We start from the raw sequence: 20,772 nt of genomic DNA on the forward strand, positions 1-20,772 counted from the left end.
CTTCAAAATTTAATAAATCATGCATGAGTCAGTGAGAGCATACTGCTTCAGAGTTTCAGAAGTCTCTTGGAATTCCCTCTACTCTTCTGTTTTTCTTCCCTTCCCCAGACATGCTTTGGGAAAGAATATTTCTTATTCACTGACTTCAGTGTCTCAGCTCCAAATGACTTCTCACACTGGCTCCTGACGTCTGCTGAAGTTGCTCTTCTCATCAAGACACAAAGCCTCCTCTTTGTCAGGTTCAGTGGAAACATTTGTACTTCTTCAGCTTCTTTTCAGTATTTGAGGTTATTGAAATACTCCTTCTCCATGGAGCTCTTCTGTCATGGCTTCCTTGACGTTCATCATCCTCTCCTGGTCTTTCTCTTCCCTCTCTGACACTCTTCATCAGGCCATTTTCCAGGCTCTCTTTGTCCTGCAAATGTTGGGATTACACACGGCCAGCTTCAGACTCAGTTTTCTCATTGTGAACTCTCATTCATCTCTGTGGTTTCATCGATCAATCAGCATTCTGATATTTTCAGAGGCTGTCTTGAAATAGCCTATGCCACAAACACCTCTGTCCAGCTGCTGCTCGTTGGATTTCTCCATTTAGTGCCCCAATGACACCTTAAAATTAATGTCAAAAATGGATGCTTTGTAACATGCTCTGCATTTTGGTGAATGGCACCCTTTACAGTGGGCCTGAAACTGGGAGGTGGTTATTGATGACTCTTTCTCCTTTCTCCTCCCATGTCCAGTGACATCATCCTGGCTAGTCTTCCTCCTTAATATCCTCAACATTCTGCAGTCTCGGTCTTCTTCTCCATATCCACTACTGTTTTTCTGTTCCCACATCCCCTCACACCTGGCCTTCCTAAACAGCCTCCTGACTGGCTCCCCTGCGTTCAACATTCTCACATTCCAAGCTGTTATCTGCTCTCAGGGTGAGCTCTCTGAAATGAGTTGCTCCCCTGTTTAAAACCGTACAGGGCTTCTACTTCTCCTTTGACATAAAGGCTGAACTCCTCACCATGGATTTCTAAACCGGGTCCTACTGGAGCCCCTCTCTACTTCTCTTGTCTCCTCTCTTGATGTTAGTTCTCCAGAACCGCTCGTGGTCCCTTCCGTCACTCTGCTCGCCCTTCAGAAGTGCTGCTGCTTCTGCCCAGAACAGGCACAGCCCTCTCCTCATCCGTCACCCTCCTTCTGACCTCCTACTCATTCTCCAGAACTCAACGCAGATGGGACCCTCTAGTGAGACTTCATCTCATCCTTCCCCACCAGTCTCGACTCTAATATTATATTGCATCGTGTTTATCTGTTTTGATCCCCCCCCCCACTCTGAACTTCTTGAAGGCGAGAAACATGCCTTTCATGTTTGTGTTCTCCCTCCACAGTTGCTTTTATAAATAGGCACTGTGTTAGGCCCTGGGGATGCAAAGATGAATAAGACATCATCTTTGCTCATGGGCTCTCACAATATAGAAGGTGAAACGGAAACATTAACAGGTAATTACTGTGTGGTTTGATGAGTGCCGTGTTACAGGTGTTTTTAAAACGGAAGAAGCGGCACCTGATTCCAGATCTAAGAGAGTTCTATTAAAGTGTACACAAGGGACCTCTAGAGAAATAATGTGTGGGGAAATAATCCGCTGAGTAAAGATCATCTCCAGGAAAATTCCTGGCAACCCTATAACACTGTAGTCGGTGTTACCGGTTGCTCTCCTGAGATTGTCCCTCAGATCTCCAGAGGCAGAGAACTGTATAGGAGTTAAAATATTTACAGTTGATACCAGAACATGTAAATAAACATTATGAGGTTTGGATGGAGAGATATATGCATTAAGCTCTATTTTGACTAGAGAGATATATATGCATTAAGCTTAGTGGAGACTTGAGAGAATTAGCATCTTATTTTGTGTGCCCAGGAGCTCTCTGACCAAAACCCAACCCTACTTGAGACAAACGTTCACCCTGACTTTGTAAATGTTTGCCTTTATGATGAATGAGAAGAACCTAAAGCCTTGAAATGTTCAGTCTAGTTCTTTTTTCAGATATAATGTTAAATCCCAGAAAACAATCCAGCAAAGCAGGATCTTCACATTTTGGTTTCCCTCTATCCATATCTGAGGAGAGGACACTTCATGGTTGAGAGTGATTCCATAGGTGTTCTACTGGGCCTGGAGGGTGGCCAGAGCCTTGTGCAGTTTAGGATGAACTGACACTATAGCAGTCAGAGAAGGAGGCTGAATTCATCTGGACCAAGGTAATCTAGTCTGTATACAAGATTATCTGTGGTAGGGCCTTGTTCTGATGCCTATATACTTGAGGGACCATGAATGAACTTCAGGAGGTTTGGAGAGTTCCTGAAATTCCACACAAAATTGAGTATGTGTGCATAGGGGAAGAAAGGCCATAGCTTTCATCATATATTTGAAGTTCTTGTAACTCAGAGAACCGCTGGTCTACACCCTTTGGTTTCTGTTTGCTATATTCATCTGATAATCATGTAGTGAGGATCTAGGTCTCAGGCATCTTGCTCCATTCTGACTTACTATTTTGATGTGTGTTGCAGCAATTCAAGTCAGCAGTCATTGAGAGCCTAGGTTGCAGGCGCTTCCAAGTGCAAGATCTCATTAAATCTTCACAGTAAATCTGTGTGTTATATATTCTTATGACCATTTTACAGAAGAGGAAACTGAAGTTCAGAGTGTAAAAAGAACTTTGCTAAGAGCAGCTGAGTACTCAAGCAGGTGAAATGGACCTAAGAATCTAAAGATGAATAGGACATATGCTCCTCTTCAGGAAAAGCTCGGTCTTCTAGGGCAGCCAGACAGAAATGAACACCTAAATACAGTGACGTAACTTCAAGGACAGACCAATATACAATATAAAATCTCAGCACCAAGGTGTATGTCATCCCTCCAGCTGTGCTTTGTCAAGGAGAGAGGAGCGGGTCTTGAAGGATGAGTAATAGTAGACTAGGTGGACTGAAATTAAAATGCATACCAGGTTGATGTAAAAGCATTTGCAAAACATAGATGTGAGCTAGTCTTCTGCTTGTGTTAAAATGTTAGTGGTTTGGGATGGTGAGCACATAAATAAATATCAGAGCTTTGAAAGAGGTAAGTCGGAGAACCAGATTCTGCCCTGTGTATTTCCACATATATTAACAAATCTACTGTTCCTTTCCAGAAAGTAGCCCAGGCTATACAGGTAGCCACAATTTTAAATGCCTTTTTAAGATTTTTCTTCCCCAAGGCTAATTCAGTAGGTGTGTCCCTCACACTAATAAGTACTGGAACGACTTGTTGATTCTGTGAGTTCTCTTAGGACAGAGACGCACTGTAAACATTTTCTTAACTTGATCTGAATACAAACCAAATCCCAATCTAACAACTCACCCAGACACACAGGTAATTGTTTCATCTACTTCCTAGCCCTGAATAGCAGGAAAGTTCATAGAAAGTACACCTTCAAGCCGAGCTATCAAAACATACCTGTTTTCAAAACTCTTCTAGGGATAGTCAATTTAATGCTTGTTTTTTTCTCCTGAAAAACAGTATAACTAGTTTCAAACAATGCTAGGTAATTCCTAAGGGGAAATACCGTGAGAACCTTTGACATAATTAGTTTATGCTTTAGCTTGCTGTTTTCATGACAAGTTTTCAACAAGTTCTCAGAAATATGAATGGAAAAACTTCTCTGATTCCACTTTAAAATATGTGGGAAAGAAAATGCACAAAGGTGAAAGTGATGGCAGGGAAAGAAAGAGAATACAAGCAAATATGAGGCCAGCACTATTTTTATTACCGATTAGACATAGTGAGTTATAATTTGAATAAAATGTTCAGCTTGTAAGTGTGTATTTTTCCCCTTGAAAAAGTCAGTTAAACTGTGATAAGATTTTCAATGGATGTCAGCTTACTGGTAGTCCATCACTAGAACATAGCATCCTGGCATACTATATACCCTTATAGTATCATGTCCATCGATTGGTTCAGGTATCCTGACTAAAACCTGTATTTTTAGGTCTCTGTTTCTTTGTATGTTTTACAAAAACTTGAGATCATGCTCTATGTCGGATATCTTTCTGGGCCTGTATTCCCTCATCTGTAATATCGAGATTATTGGAGTCCCTGGCTCCTGGAGTTATTGTGAGGATTAAATGAGATGGGTTAGTAGAGAGCCTAGCTCAGTGCCTGGCACACAGTCAGCATTCAGTTATACTAGTCGTTGCTGTTGCGGTTATGGTTACTTTGTGTGTGATGAGAACTTTTGAGATCCTTCTCTTAGCAACTTTCAAATAAGCAATACAATATCATTAACTATAGTCATCTGTGGTTACTTTTTGTTACTTGTTTTTCACACTTGATTATATGAGTATTTTCACAAGTTGTTAACTATTGTTCAAAGACATGATGTTTCAAGGATATATAAACATCCCACCATTCCTTCAAGTTTTAAATACGTCATTTTGGTCAGTTTAACAATTTCCAGATTGTTAATAGTATAAACTCCAGTGAAATAAACATTCTTGTCTGTAAGTTTTTGTGACCCAGTAAGATGCATTTATAAAAATATTTTAAAGACTTTTGATTCATCTGTTCAAATTACATCCCTGAAAGATTGTACTCGTTTAGAACTCCCCATTTCTATTACAGTGTTGAAATAAGAATTAAGTCAATGTAAAAGAATGTGGAGAAATGTTAACAGAAAGCTGTAAGTTTCAGAACCAGAATATTTGCTTTCTTTTATACCTTGGGAGGCAAGGCAAATATAATGCCTATTATCTTTCATATTTAAAAGAAGCTTTTGTGTGAGGGCATAAAACATTGTGTAGAAGTCAAGAGGGCTAATTCCAAGACTGACTGATAGCGGAATGTACACAGGCTTGAGGAATTCACTCTACCTCTCATAGTTATATAGTTACAGTTTGTAAAATGGTGATACAATGCCTATCTTAAAGGACTCTTGTGGCAGTCAAATAAGATTGTTAAGCGCCAGGCAAAGGTCTTGGCACAAAGTAAGTACCTGTGGTTGACCACACTGTTATTGACCAAGGATATAATTTTTGCTGAAGAGCCAGGGTTCGGCCTTCCTCATTTATTGCAACTGTAGATTCGTAAAGTAACAGAGTTCCCATCAGGTGTCCTGGCTGCCCCGTGAATGAGCAAGGGGCAGAATGCCATGACACCTGTCAGATGTACTGTCAACATTTTCGATGTTCCTGGTTAGGGTTAGCTTAATATGGTTCTCCTTCTTGATTGAGCATACATTTAGCTCCAGCCTTGTTCCAGGCACTGAACCAAGCACTGGTGATTTGAGAATGAATAGAATATAATCTTTGTCCTTGATGGGCTCACAATATAGACAGGAAGTGGTTACCATCTTCTCTGAGTGAACATTTTTTATGTTCTTCTGTTGAGACATGCACTGGTAGATATTTGGGGTTAAAAGTGAGTAATCAGAAAACCAGGCCCACCCCCTGAGATGGTAAGAATGTGGTATTACAAGTTAATTAGCAAGCATTGGTAGAAAGAGGATGAGCTTTCTATCAAAAGACCTGGGTTCACAGTCAGCCTGCAAAACATACTGGTTGAATGATTTTGAGCAGGCCAGGCCACCGTATTCTAAGCAAGAAGACAAAAAGAGTTAAAATTTGATTATTCATTCATTCATTTGGCAAGTATTTATTGAGCTCCAGGGGATAACATATACAACAAATCCCAACCTTCAAGGATATCAGATTCTAGGGAGAGAAAGGGGAGGATATAAAAAATGTTTCTTGTAAAGAAAAAGAAAAGGCAGAGAAGAGAGCTAGGCAGTGTCACTGGGGAGGAGGGGTGGACATTTTACAGAGAGTTACAGGGAAGGCCTCACTGCAAGCTAATGTTTGAATGAAGACAGTGAGTAAGTAGTTCAAGGAAACAGCAAGTTTAGAGGCTCCAAAGAGGAGAGCACTGGGGCTGGAGCAGGGTGAGGGAGGGGGCCAGTGGCAGGAGACAGGGAAGGGCCTTGTGGAACATGCTATTGAGGACTTTGGCTTTTACTGCACATGAGATAGGAAGCTTTTGAAGGACTTTGAGCAGAGTGACATGATCTGACTTTTCACAACCTCGTTCTGGCTGCTGTGGAGGATAGAGTGGAGAAAGGCAGAAAAGCAAGGTGGTCAGATGGGAGCTTTTCCAGCAATCTAGGGGAGAGTTGGTGGTGACACGGACCGTGGAGGTAGCACTAGAAGTGGTACAAAGTGTCAGACTCCGGAGATGATTTTTTAAACTAGGGCCATCAGGATTTGCTAATGAATTGCATGAGCAGAGCTTGGGGGCTGCGTTACTATGAAGTCAAAGTTGCCATCCATGGAGATGAGGATGACTGTGGGAGGAGCATCTTTATGGGGGAACACAAGGAGTTTGATGTTGGACCTGTGAACTTTGAGATGCCTATTTGAAACATTCGAGTGAGGATGTAGAATAGATAGTTGGACTTCAAGGGGGAGGTCTGGGCTAGAGATGTAACTGTGGATAGGAGTCCTTATCGCAGAGATGGTATTCAAAGTCAGGAGACTGGATCAGATCTCCAGTGTAGTGAATGTGGCTGGAAAAGAGAAGCAGTGCAGGATCTGAGCCCTGGGGTACGCAGAGTTTAGAGGTTGAGAAGTTTGGGAGGAACTAGCAAAGAGACTGAGAAGGGATATCCAGTGGGAAAGGGGGAAAGGCCAACTTGCATAACAACTATATAAAAGCACATTAGATGTTGTAGACTACCATATAGATGATCATTATATTACTGTAACACGCTTTTGGAAAAATGCAGTATATCATGATTTTGGGTGCAAAATTTGATTGGGGTATATTTCATGTATAGCCTTTACAACCTGTTCAATTGTGGTGACTACCAAACACACACACACACACACACACACACATTTTTTCTAAATGTTGTCCTCATGACATGAAAAATTTAAAGTATTTTCCTATCAGAGATTGATTCAGGCACAAAGATGATTTGGGCATCACTGGAGCTGGTTACCTGCAGCCCTGTGCAGAATGTTTCATTATAGTGTTCAAGTAGAAGTAGTCATCTCAATCTCTGTATTTACTATGTGATTTGGAAAAACACCAAAGGAATTTGGGTCCACAGAGATTATAATATTACTAAAATAGATGTATACATTATTTACAATATGCTTTCAACGTTAAGGTAAGACAGACCTGTTGATTGGACTTAAGACAGGGGCCAATTTTTCTATATAAAAGACACCTTCCAGAAAATGGTTTGTGTAAACATGCTTTTGTCATTATGTATCTATAGAGAGCCTTTTCACATGTTGACTATATTTATTCAATTTAAAGACCTTAGTTTAGTAGCTTGACACATTATGCTAAGTGAAATATGCCAGTCACAGAAGGACAAATACTGCATGATTCCACGTACACAAGGCATCTAAAATCATCAGATTCATAGAAGAGAGTAGAATGGTGGCTGCTAGGCGGTGGGCAGAGGGGGAAATGAGGAGTTGCTAATCAACAGGTATGAAGTTTCAGTTACGGAAGGTGAATGAATTCTAGAGACCTTTTTTACAACATTGTGCCGGTAATTAATAATACTGTGTGGTACACTTAAAATTGGTAAGAGGGTAGATCTCCTGTTAAGTGTTCTTACTACAATAACATAAAAAATAAAAATGAATTAAACAAAGGAATTAATTTAGTAGCATAACCCCAAGACCTATCATTTATTGCCTTATGATTTGGTAGTGGTAATAAGTAACGAAATCATAATATCCTATTAAGAGTTTTACAACAAAGAGGGAATGAGAGACCTAAAGAAAAACACTGCCAATGCCACCCCTATAGGGAGCTTCGGGAGAGAGTTCCAAAGAAAGAATTTTCATAGTACTTTCTCTTCATCACTTAGTAACACATTTCTAAGTTCATGTCTGGGAGCATGCTGGCTACCAGAGCAACTTAGATTTTTGCCCATATGTGCTCCATTTAAATATCAAACATGTCATAAACTCTGCCACATATATCTTTAAATCAAAGGTTTTGGAAGACAAAGCAATTCAAAAGTATGGAATAATTTTCATAATATGCTGCCCTCTCAAGATGTATCCATCTCTAGAGCGATACCTGAGTTATGAGTTAAGTGGAGTAAAATCCACTTCTGCGCATGGGTAACAACCACTAATCCAGAAGCGCACAGGCAGCTGGTCCTGATCATGATAGATGCATATACTGTGGATGGAAGAGAACAGCACTGAAGCACTACGCTTCCTATACTCCCAGAGGAAGGTAGGCTTTGCAAAACTGTGGAGCCTTCACTTAAGATAAAGGGGAAAACAGTTACGTGTTTGCAGTAGCTCATGAACACTTTGGACTTAGTTATCTAAGTGGCTTATCCCTTCTTCCTCCAGTGTTTGGGATTTGAGGCTTGTACCTAGATAAAGAGTCTTGGGCAGAGGCCTTCGTCCCTACCTGTAAACCCTGTTCAGAGCACTGCTTGGTGTGATTAGCACAATCACAGCATAACAAAGGAAAAGAAGGCCACTAAAAAGAAAGATTTTTCTGATTCTTCATTTGGGGAGATTTCATTCATAATATTTTGTTGTCACAAAAGTATATTCTGTCCTGGGCTCAAAATCAATAATGGATTTTTTTAAAATAGCCAAAGCAGATGTTATATATACTATACATAAGCTTCCTCGTGGTCAATCTATAAATTTGACATAATTTGATGAACACCTGTAGATACGATTTTCAATTCAGTTCTAGCATCTCATGTCAGTCACAACAGAAAAGATGGCTAGATTAGCTGTTATTTGCCCACCATATTTCTACGTGATTTCTTCTAGCATTTACCAGTTTGAAACATCAACCTTCAGCTGCTGCATTCTGATCAAGAGACTTATTGACTGTAAGTTGAACATCCATGTAATGTTAAGAATGAAACGTATAGATATTTTTTCCTTCAGAATGAGTGAGCATACTACAACTTTACGTTTTCTATGGACTAAATTTTTGTGTCTCCCTCCCCCGAAATTCATATGTTGAAATCATAACCCTCAAGGTGATGGTATTAAGAGGTGGAATCTTTGGGGTGATTAGGTCATGATAATGGAGCCCTAGTGAATGAGATTAGTACCCTTATAAAAGAGACCCCACAGAGGTCTCTTGACCCTTCTGCCATGTAAGGACACAGCAAAACCAAATGTAAAATAGATAGCTACTGGGAAGCAGCCACATAGCACAGGGAGATCAGCTCGGTGCTTTGTGACCACCTAGAGGGGTGGGATAGGGAGGGTGGGAGGGAGACGCAAGAGTGAGGAGATATGGGGATATATATATGTATAGCTGATTCACTTTGTTATAAAGCAGAAACTAACACACCATTGTAAAGCAATTATACTCCAATAAAGATGTTTAAAAAATAAATAATTAATTAATTATTTTTTAAGAAAATGATCCTGAAAAATAAAAAAAGACAGCCATCTATAAATTTTAGTGTGCTTCCTGATATAAAATTTAGTATACTTTCTGATTTCTAACCAGCAACAGATTATTTTCATTTATCTGTTATTCTGGTGAGGAAATTATTGCTAGCTTTCAAAGTTAATGTACCTTATGAAGCAACATAAAATATGTGTTTTCTGAGTTTTTGGAACTCTTAGGCTGTTTCTCCTTGATTTTATACTTTTAAATTTATTTTGATTTCTTAATGGGTGGTACTGAATCGGAATCTGTCGGGAGAAGTTTCCAGATGAATACTGTTTTTAGAAGAAGAACTGTGTATTTTTATTAATACCTGTCGGAACTCCAGAAGATTTTGGATTTTCCTTCATTATCCCATCCACAATAAAAGTGATGAGACTGCCTTTACCCCTTTATGGGGTATATTCATTATTTTCTTTTGTTCTGTCCGTGTACAGCCTTGGCTGCTGGTGGGTTTTTACTATTTATTAGCTTTTAAACACACACTTTGTATGTTTATGAGAACAGAAATGTGACAAAGTCAAAAGAAGATGTATTACCTTAATGTAACTGAAAGGAAAAATGCCATTGCTTGTATTTCTATTGCTGCAAGGCGCTCAGTTGCTGTTCACTGTTTTATAAACATATATTTTATATTGATACACTTAATTGATAGGTTTCTAAATTATCTCTGATATTTTTTTAGAACCTATGCTTCTGCGCATTTTGGTTCCAAATTCTTTTTTAATTTTTCTTTGTCCCAGACATTTACAATCACATCAGTGCATGAAGTTCCCTCCTCACGGTACTTTTTTTCTCCTCAACTCCCCTGACTCTTATCATAACCACCCAGGATCCTCTTGCCACAGCCATCCCTGGGTCTGCTGGTCATTGAGAACAGCTTGACCTCTAGCTCATTCTTGGATCACAGTCTCCCATCATTCAACGTGTTCACTCCTACCGGACCTGTGACTCATCCCCGCCGCCAAAAAATAGCTCATGCTGTATCCCTCCCCTGTTTTTCTCTAACCACTCTAAACCCTGTGATCTAGCGCTTTAGTTATTCAGCTCCGGGCACCCTCACTGCCCTAGCACCTTGTGGGTTTGCCTGGCCGACGCTCATACCCTTTAGGTCCGTTTACGTGCCTTGTGACTGGGGCACTGAGCACGACTGGAAAAAATTGCAGGTACCCCCCGATTTTCCAGAGCTCACTGTACACCACTTGGCTTTTATGAAAGTACCTGTTTTCCCTAACTGAAAGAAATCCATAGAGGACTTTCACTTTTATGGAAAAAAAAAAGATGAAAAGTGGAAAGAACGTTTAGCATTTGTTTTACAGTTAGTTATTATAGATGCTCCTGAGCAGTGAGAATGGCATTGCCAAGCTTCTTCCCCTGGAAGTACATTCAGTATCACAGCATCAAGCCACCATAGCTTTGAACTGTGTCTGTGAGCATCTGTGCTTTATGTCAGTTTATTTTGTGCATCTGTTAGCAAGATGTGTCCTAAGGTAATTGCTTCTCTGCTTTACTTTTTCAGCTTTTGAGAGGTTCATACGAACACTCTACTTTCGGAGAGCGGGGGACACCTGTAATAAAACAGTGCAGCTCAGTTGAAATATAGCTGTGTGATCTCCTTCTTTATAGGGCCCCCAGCATTTCCCGGCCATCCTTCTACTGGCCCCAAGTCAGGTCCCCTCTCTTCTCCACTCAGCTGTCTTTGCCACTGTCGTTAATTCTGTAATTAGTAAATGTGTGTTAATACTACACCCCAGATGTTGTGCCAGTCTCTAGGGATACGACATTGAACTAAAACCTAACCCTGCCGCCATGTGTCTACAAGAAAGTCAGGCATTTATAAAACAGCAACACTAATGATGATTTCATTACACTTGAATCAAGTGGCAAAAAAAATAAAAGGTGACCTGAAATGCATATTGGGGCAGGGAGAGGGGGACTCTAACTTGCTCTAGGTAGCATTTTATTGTTATTCTTGTCTTGCTTTTCCTTATAGTTTTACCACATGTGTGTCCCTGGTCTAATATTGTGGGGTTGTTTTTTATTCATTTCTTTTAGAACTTTATCTAAATAGTGTGATACTTTTTCGGTCTTTTAAGATTTGCTTTTATTGTTCAGTGTTATGCTTGTGCAGTCATCTGTGTTGATATATGTAACTCTAGGTAATTTATTTTCACTGCTGTATTTTTTTTTTAATACCTCTGTTTATCCATGGTTGAGTCTGTGCACATTTGGGTTGTTTGATTTTTTTTGTCATTATAAACAATTCAGATATGAATAGGAAAGGTATGGTAGAGATTGGTTAATTTTCAACATGCATGCAAATTTTAGCTCTGGTCTTTCACTTCAGCCTTCTCTATTGAACACAAGTACCACAAATTAGTAGCAAATTTGACCACTTTGAATGTTGCATCATATTTAAAGTGTTACAATAATATCTCCATCAGTTTTCCTGGTGTACTATCTATAGAAGGTGGCATAAAATAATTAAATGACCCAAAGTCAAGAGATAGGTCAGACCATCTATCTGAGTAATTAAAAGCAAATGTCCTTCCCTCATTCTTAGCATTTCATTAGAATAACTAAAATATTGTCAGCAACACTATTAAATATCAGGGAAGTCATGGTGAATTAAATGAGATATCTATTGTCTCTCGGCTCCAAATTCACCCTATAATACCTGCTCTTCCATAACTTTTTAAGCATTTCTCCTTCACATTGAGGATAATGTTGAGCTTTCTCAGTAAAGGGCACTGAAGGAACATTGCAGGAGGATGGAGCTTCACTTACTGATTCCAGCTGCTGCCCCAGTGGTCAGCTGTGTGGGTAGAAGGACATTTAGTATCGTTCTGGCCCAGCCACAGGCAGGGAACGTGGAGTCCCTGCAGCTCTTCCAACAAGAGCACCACCTGCACCAGGTCTCCTGCCCACAGTGGTCACTCAACTCTTGTGCACCTGCCCATCAGCAGAGGCCCCCTTTACCTGGGAAGGCTGCTTCTTGGTGGAGAATTTCTCCACCATCCAACTGGCTGCAAACACACCTTCTCTAGTGAGGTCTGAAGCCCATCCTTGGGGAGGGGGCTTCTTCCAAGTTCTTCTTTCCTTGGGTACTCTCCCTGAGCCCTGGGGCACCCTCTAGCATTCTGTTTACATCTAATACTCTCCTATGATAGCCTAATCATTCTTTATATTAAACTTACCCTACTTAAAAAAAGTCAACAAAAAATATAAAACCTAGCATAAACTTACACATCCAGTGTTCTAAATGTCACCAGTTTGTAAAGTACAAGAAAATCGTGTTACAATTTAGTTATGACTCAAAATTATGTCCATTAAGTTACAGTTGACCCTTGAATAAGGTAGGAGTTAGGGGCGCCGAACCCCATGCAATAGAAACACCCATGTATAACTTTATAGTCAGCCCTTTGTATCCAAGGTTCCTCATCTGTGGATTCACCCAACTGCGGATCATGTAGTATGTAGTATTCACTACTGAAAAAAATCCGTGTATAAATGGACTCGGGCAGTTCAAACCCATGTTGTTCAAGGGTCAACTATTTTAAAGCTATAAGAATAGGTTGTTTCTCAATAGAAACATAAGGTGATAACTTTGTGAAGAAAGTAATGGTCGTATTTACTTTGTTACCTAAGTAATTGAGAACTGTAATGTATTTCTTAGTTTCCTAATAACAGTACCACTTCTAACTTTTAAAAATTTCATACCCATCTGAAGGACAGAAGCATATACCTAAAACTCCATTTTCATTCCATGTTGTATACTCTAGGTACCAGGAGACATACATAAGACCATTCATAGGTATATGCATCCTCAACTTTACTAGATAATGCCATTATTTTCCAAAGTGATTGAACCAAAATATACTCCCTCTAGCATTGTTCCACATCATCTTCCACAATTGATATTATCAGACTTTTCTGTATCATTAATGTAATTATAAAATGTCTTAGAGACCTTTCATTTTTTCTAGATTTTACATTGGCACTTGAGTTGATTGGCGGTAGGACCCTTCCAGCACTAGCTTCATACTTTCTCAAACTATAAGAACCCTGGGATTTTCTAAATACTCTTAATCTAGAGGCAAAATATTATGGAGTCATAGAGGAACTAGTGGAGAATAGAAATGAAAAGAATGGTTCATCTTATACCTTTCAGTCTCTGCACCAGTAAACTTCAAAATGATATATTAAACAAATTAATGTGGTACAACAATGGCCAGTTTGAGTTAAAAATAGAAAATATTATCTGTTAGGGAGTGAGACCTTTCAGAGCCCATCCAGAAGCTTTGTGTGGAAGACCCTGTTTCTGAAGGCAGAAGGCAGCATCTAGAAACAGGGAACTGCTTTTGTGAGTATTTTAACCATTCAGTTCCCTGCCAAGTATTTGTCTACAATTAGGCAGACATAGTCTTTATGTAGACTCAACGTTATATCAAAATCAATAGATTCATAAATATTAAAATAGAAACGTCTGTGGACAGGGGCCATGTTTTCCTAATCGACTTTATTAATACAACTTTACCTGCAGATGTATATGCTCTTAATACATGTAGTTTAGTTTGTTATATACAGATTGTGCATGGGTTATGATTCTATGTCAACTTACTACTTAAGATCTGATTTGGTCTTAATTCAGGTCCTTTTTTATTTAGGTTTCAGATTTATCTAACTCTTTAACTAATGATTATGTTTGGCACTTAAATCATCTTCTGCTGCAGTAAATTGTTACCACAAGTAAAAATTTAGTCAGATAAAATCGATTTTACAGTGTTAGAAAATTTAATGCACTTCAGAACAGATTTGTGTTATTAAAGTTACAACATTTTTTTCTTTAAATAACTGTTCACCACTGTTATTGTGCATTTAGCAAATGCAGGTGCCACTAAGTTAGAGGTTAGACACTTCTAAGTACATTCACGTTTGCCGCACAATGTACAATCATTTAATAGTCTGTGTTAGTAGTTTACTAAGTGTTTTGTATGTAGTAATCAATAAATATTTGTTAAATATATCAATGGTGTGTTTAATTCAGTATTTGAAAGGATTAATACTAATAGTTGAAAAAAATCTTTAAACCTATAAAAGTTTTGAGTAACTTCTAATGTCAGTGTAGCACCGTGAAAACACCCGAGGGAAATTTTCTGTCGTATTTGCAGATTAGAATGGAATCTCTGGGAAGATCCCTGCAGTGCTGTTATCAGGATGGTGCTGGAACATGGCATGATTGCACCCATCACTTTGTGAAGCACATCCAAATGTTTTCTTTAGATGACTGTTCTCCTTGCTTAGATATTGAAAATGATTCTGTGATATTGTAACGAATTTTGTGGAAAAGCTTTCCTTTCCAAAGCTGCTTATCTAAGTGCATTATTTCTGACTGAAAAGCTTATTTTTCTTTCTGTCTGTCTGAATGGATTGCTAGCCAGTGGTGACTTATGGCTGACCTCATCGATTTTCAGTAATGAGATAGAGCAGTATGAGGTAAATGTCTGTGTACATGGGCAAGGACTCTAAATCACATTCTGAAAACCACGGGCTTGATGATGCAATGAGTCCATCTCCTCAGAAATGTTTGTGGTGAAGATTCCTTGAAAATGCTTGGGCTTAAAGCACATCACTTAAATGGCGGATTTAGAAAAATAAAGTTACAGTCATTAGAGTGAGAGAACCGTATTGTCTTGTTCAGGCTAACTCTCTCCAAGGGTAGTAACGGAAAATTCACCAGGCAGTACATCTGATGGGTATAGTCTAAGTGGATGAAGGAGGCAGAGAGAACTTGTGGTGCTTTTAAATGCATTTATTTCTCTACAGAGTAACATTCAAACGTGTAACTGATCATGGCTTCCATGTAACTGATGGACTGTATACTGTAGTATTGCCACAGATGTTCAGATGTCTCAGTCAAGGAAGGCACTGGAAGCAAATGCAAAAGAATCCTTGCAGAATTCAGTCATCTGATTTCATACTGAGTCACTGCCCCTTGGTGTCGAAATACGTTTGGGATTCACTCTTGATCTTGATAATAAGAAGGAGTTGCGCAGTATTAAAAAGTAAGGCATTTGTGGAATGGAGGGGGAGTCCCTTAGAAGATTGTGTGTTATGGTATTGCTATTTTGTAGCTCTTGTATTCTTTCAACATGGTGTTTAACTCCTTTCAGTCAAATTCACTCTTCACTGAACACACAAATTGCCATGGATTGCTTTTAGGCAAGAACTGCATTGAAATTTTTATGAACTGACAATAAAATAACTGTTTATGCTATACAGTACCACATGATATATGACTGTGTGAGATACAGGAAGACCTCCAACTCACACCATTTTTCCAAATGTGTTATTCACCCTTCTGCATAGGAGAAATTACACAGATACAAGACATCCATGTATGTTACATGGGCATGCGTCACGTTTCTTTTCTTATCTTTTCTTTTCTTCCTTCCTCCCTCCCTCCCTCTCTCTCTCTTCCTCTCTCTCTCTCTCTCTCTTTCCTTTCTTTCTATTCTACTATTCTTTTCTAGATTACATGTACATTTACTATACATAATATTGTACACTAATTACAAAAGAGTTTAGATAGATTTTTCATTTCTTCTGTATCATCTCCCCTTGCTCTGTCCTCATACAGAAGACTCCTTTAGGCCTTCCCTTATGACACCTATAAATCTCACTGCCTTTTTCCCATCTGTTCTCTCCACAGTTTTCCTTCATTCCATGATCCACGTCACTCCAATTTCATTGCCACCCCTCAGAGTTCTGCCTTCTTATTTCCTCTGTCTGCCGTGTCTAAAATTAACTTTAAATTAAGCAAAGTCTTCAAAACAAACACTGTGGTACTCTTTGCATTAATCTTATGAAAGTACAATATAGTCAAAACGCAGTTTGTGATAGATACAAGTTACTGGAAATCTTACTCCCAAAGGTCAAGACAGCTGTACTGTCTTTAAAAATTCATACAAATAGTGATTCCATTTCTTACTTAAGGTGCTGCTTTTCTTATTTTGGTGCATCCTTGGTTCTTGCCTGAGTTTGGCCAATTAGGCTGAAATGTAAAAATTAACAACTGAAGTAATGATATAACTTGATATATAGACTGTAGCTTTGGTACAATTACATATAAATGAGGATATCGAAGATGACCTAGTGAAGTGAAATAAAACCCATTCTGGATAAACTATATCATGTATGTTTGGGAGTAAATGTTAGAAATTTAATGAATTTGCCCTCTAGTACAAACAGAATTGTAATAGTTTAGTGCATTCCAGAGAAAAAAGGAAAATAATGTTAAATTAATTTAATAAAAACAACTCGTGTAAAAAAGATAAAGCTATGAATGGAACTTTGGTACATTTCCACATTTGTGGAAATGAACCTAAACCTAAAATGACTCAGTAAACAAGTTGTGATTTCTGACAGGGAGAATTGAGGGGGCGGAGAGAAGATGCAGAGTGAATTAAACAGTAGAGAACATTCTAGAGGAGCAAATGCTAGAATGACTCAAAAATATCCTGGGATTTTTTTTTTTCATTCTGATAGATTTCTATTTATATTTCTTGGAGAGATATGGTACATTTGACCACTTCATTTTTACACATGATGATACAAAATAATAAGAGCAACCAGCCTGCTAAGAACTCAAAGCCAGATGGTGTATATGTGTCATGCTGGGTTGATGGTTTGGAAATGCCAGCTCTGCAGAATGGCTGGGGCTGAATAATGCTTCAAGGTAATCCTACGTAAGATTCACTTGTGCATCTCCATGTGACTTTCACATTCTTAACTTAATGAATTTTAAGTTACAATGGACAACATGATATATATAGGCAAAAGAGTAAAATGTCTCTAATGTGATTTGTTAGCTGTCAGCTCAAATCAAGTTTTAACAAAGTAGCAGAAATCTAAAATGGTTTAACAGTTCTGGCTAACTGCTTCTTAAACTAGCAAATAACCAAAAGTCAATCCTTGCTTCTCTGCAGGGAATGATGGCCTGTTCCATAATTTTTAGGTATTACATTTTGAGGATTAGCCAGTGTGTGTTAAAAAAACAAAACAAAAACAAACAAACAAAAACCAACCCTAAGAAAACCCAACAATTCTCTCTCTGTCTCCTGATGTTTGGAAATCAGGTGAAAATTGTTTTTGGTACCTCCTTTCTTTGATTTCCACATACTCACTTTGGGGAAGTCTTCCACAGCAGTTCAGGCATGGCGGCCATACTGTGGTCATAAGCAGGGGAGAGCCAGTGGAGAGACCTACAGACAGTGACAGGGTAGCCAACAGGTAATAGTGAGGGGACTGCTGTGTTAGATGACACCAGTGGATAAAAAGAGTAAGAAAAGGAATCAGCTGTAGAGAAGTATAAGATTTCATAGTACCATTAATCTTCTAAATTTGGCAAATGTTGTTTGCCAAATTTGTTGTTTCAGTGGTCACTCTAGGGTTTACTATATGCATCTTTAACTTATCACTGTCTTCTACCAAATAATATTATACCACCTTATATGTAACTAAGAATTCAACAGCAGTATGCCTTCCATTCCTTTTTGTCTTTTGTACTATTATAGTCATAATTTTATTTCTAACTATGTTTAAGACCTCACAGTATATTGTTATATTTTTGCTTTAAATAGTCAATATCTTTTAAAAATTAAAACAAATTAGAAGATAAATCTTTTATAGTTATCCACATATTTACTATTTTAGCAACTGTCGCTGCTTAGTGTAGATTTGAAGTTATATTTGGTATCATATTCTCAATTCCTTTTACATTCTTATAGTGAAAGGCTATTGGCAATGAATTCTCTCAGCTTCTATTTGTCTGAAAATGTCTTTCACCTTTGACAGTTTTTCCCCCTTAAGCACTTTAAAGATATCATTTTACTGTTTTCTGGCTTGTGTTGTTTTATACAAGAAGTCTGAGATAATTTTTATCTTTACTTTTCTGTACATGATGTCTTTTTTCTGTAGTGACTTTCAAGATTTCCTCTTTTTCACAGATTTTCAGCATTTGATTACACTTCTGTATACCCAATAATCAACTTAAGAAATAAAATACTGATATAGTTGAGGCCCTTGTGTGCTTTCCTCAATCTTATCCTCCTTGTAGAGGTACCTAAATTTACTGTTATTAATTCCATGTGTTTCTTCATATTTTACTTCATATACATGCATCTTTAAATTTATCTTTGCATTTTTTGAAATTTATTTTAATGGTGTCAATACGCAGCATTTTTTGTTTCCGTTTTTGTTTGTTTAGTGTTTTGTTGTGAGAATGAAAAATTGATGTGTGCTTAGAATTCCATTGTGTGACTATAGCATGATTTATTTATCTAGTCAACTATTAAGAGATATTTAGATTGTGCCATTTTTCTGAAGCAATGAATGTTAAATTTAACTTTCATGTAAATGTGACTTCATAGTGAAGTCACTAGATAAAAGAGTATATGCATCTTTAAATTACTAGATATTGCCAATTGTTCTTCAAAATGGTTTTCCCAATTTGCACTCCCACCATAAGGATTCTGGTTATTCTCCATCCTTATAATACTTGGTACTCTCAGAATTAAATTGTGAGTAGTTACATGGATGAGAAATGCTATCTAAATTTGCATTTCCCTGGTTATCGATCAGGTAGGACACCTTTTAATATGTTCACTGCCAGATTGTCATAGAGATTATTATTCCCCAGTATGGCCACTCCAGTTTCTCAACCCCCATTAGGGTTGACATAAAGATCTAACATCTAAAGTCCTAAGATGTGCTATGGAAAATTTTCCCAAGTAGGAAATTATTCTCTGAGTCATTTAAATCATTTCTGGTCATCACAGCATGATTCTTGACAACACTTTAATTGTGCCATGCTCAAGGTGGCAGTCTTAACTTCTCCTCTGTTTTTTCTGGTTGTAGAAAAGCAAGAACCCCTACGTCATTGAAGGCAAAAGATAGCCTAAATTATGAAGAAGAATAGAACATTATTCTGACTAAGAATGACTGATAATAGCAGGATCTGTTGAGTTCAGAAGAGCCTGGTGTATTAGACGTAAAAAATACTGCAGGATTTTTGTTTATTTGACTAAAACTGGTGGTGGAATCTCCATTACTGGGAACTTTCAAAGTGGCTAAGATAAGAGTTTAACCATCTGAGTATGTCAGTGCTTTGCTGAGGGTAACTTTGAGGGTCCTTCTTCCCTTTGTTCTGTGCCTCAGGAAGGAACAGAGCTTTCACAGACTTGTTCCACTGCCAAGATCATAATTCACTAAAAAAATTATTTTGTTACGTTTGCTAAACATAATGAGTAAAGTTGTATCTTTTACAAATAAATCATCAGTAAATTATTTCTTGTAAACGAAATCAGAAAAATTCCCCTGAATCTATTCTTGGTGCTAAATGGGTATGACTTTGAGCCTAGGGAATATATTTTCTGCCCTTTCCGTAATTTGAATTATCATCTGCCAAGCTGTATTACAGTATGCTGCCTGCCTTCACTCGAGGCAAGGGATCATCAATACTTTTATCCCCACTTTAGGAATTTCACAAATAACTGGGCTCTAGCGTTTCAATGTTCTCTCTCTGTGATAGTCCAAGTAAACATAGCTGATGTCAGTAATTCAATTTGTAATTGATTGGGGAATGTACAAGTGGTTGTTGTACATTATTTGGGAAAATGGTGTGGGTATCTAAGTTTACATTACTTTGGACAGATTTTATTTCATAAAGATTGAAAACCTGAGAAGGAGGTCATTTAGTTCAAGTTTGACAACAGAAAATTGCTCCATTTCAGTCCTGATTATTGTATTCAGTTGATTTCTCTATGACTCAAGGACTAGAAGCTTTCTACCACTTCCTTTGGTAGAAAAAATTTTGACTCTAAGAGATTAAATCATAGGAAGGTTTCTTCACATTCAGACTAAATTGTCTCGTTTATTATTGATCTTTTTAAAATTTATTTATTTTATTTATTTATTTTTGGCTGTGTTGGGTCTTCATTGCTGCATGCAGGCTTTCTCTAGTTGCAGTGAGCCGGGGCTACTGTTCGTTGCGGTGCACGGGCTTCTCATTGCGGTGGCTTCTCTTGTGTGGAGCACGGGCTCTAGGTGCATGGGCTTCAGTAGTTGCAGCACGTGAGCTCAGTAGTTGTGGCTCACGGGCTCTAGAGCACAGGCTCAGTAGTTGTGGCGCACGGGCTTAGTTGCTCCGCGGCATGTGAGATCTTCCCGGACCAGGGCTCGAACCTGTGTCCCCTGCATTGGCAGGCGGAGTCTTAACCACTGCACCACCAGG

The 20,772-nt window shown here is 38.4% G+C and overlaps 1 protein-coding gene across 1 annotated transcript in view; it reads left to right on the forward strand.

Moving 5' to 3' along the window:
- AIG1 (androgen induced 1) overlaps positions 1–20,772 on the forward strand; it is a 233,898-nt gene that overhangs the window by 43,014 nt on the left and 170,112 nt on the right. The window lies entirely within an intron of this gene.

This window comes from Globicephala melas, chromosome 14, assembly GCF_963455315.2.
Source record: "Globicephala melas chromosome 14, mGloMel1.2, whole genome shotgun sequence".
NCBI classification, from domain to species: domain Eukaryota; kingdom Metazoa; phylum Chordata; class Mammalia; order Artiodactyla; family Delphinidae; genus Globicephala; species Globicephala melas.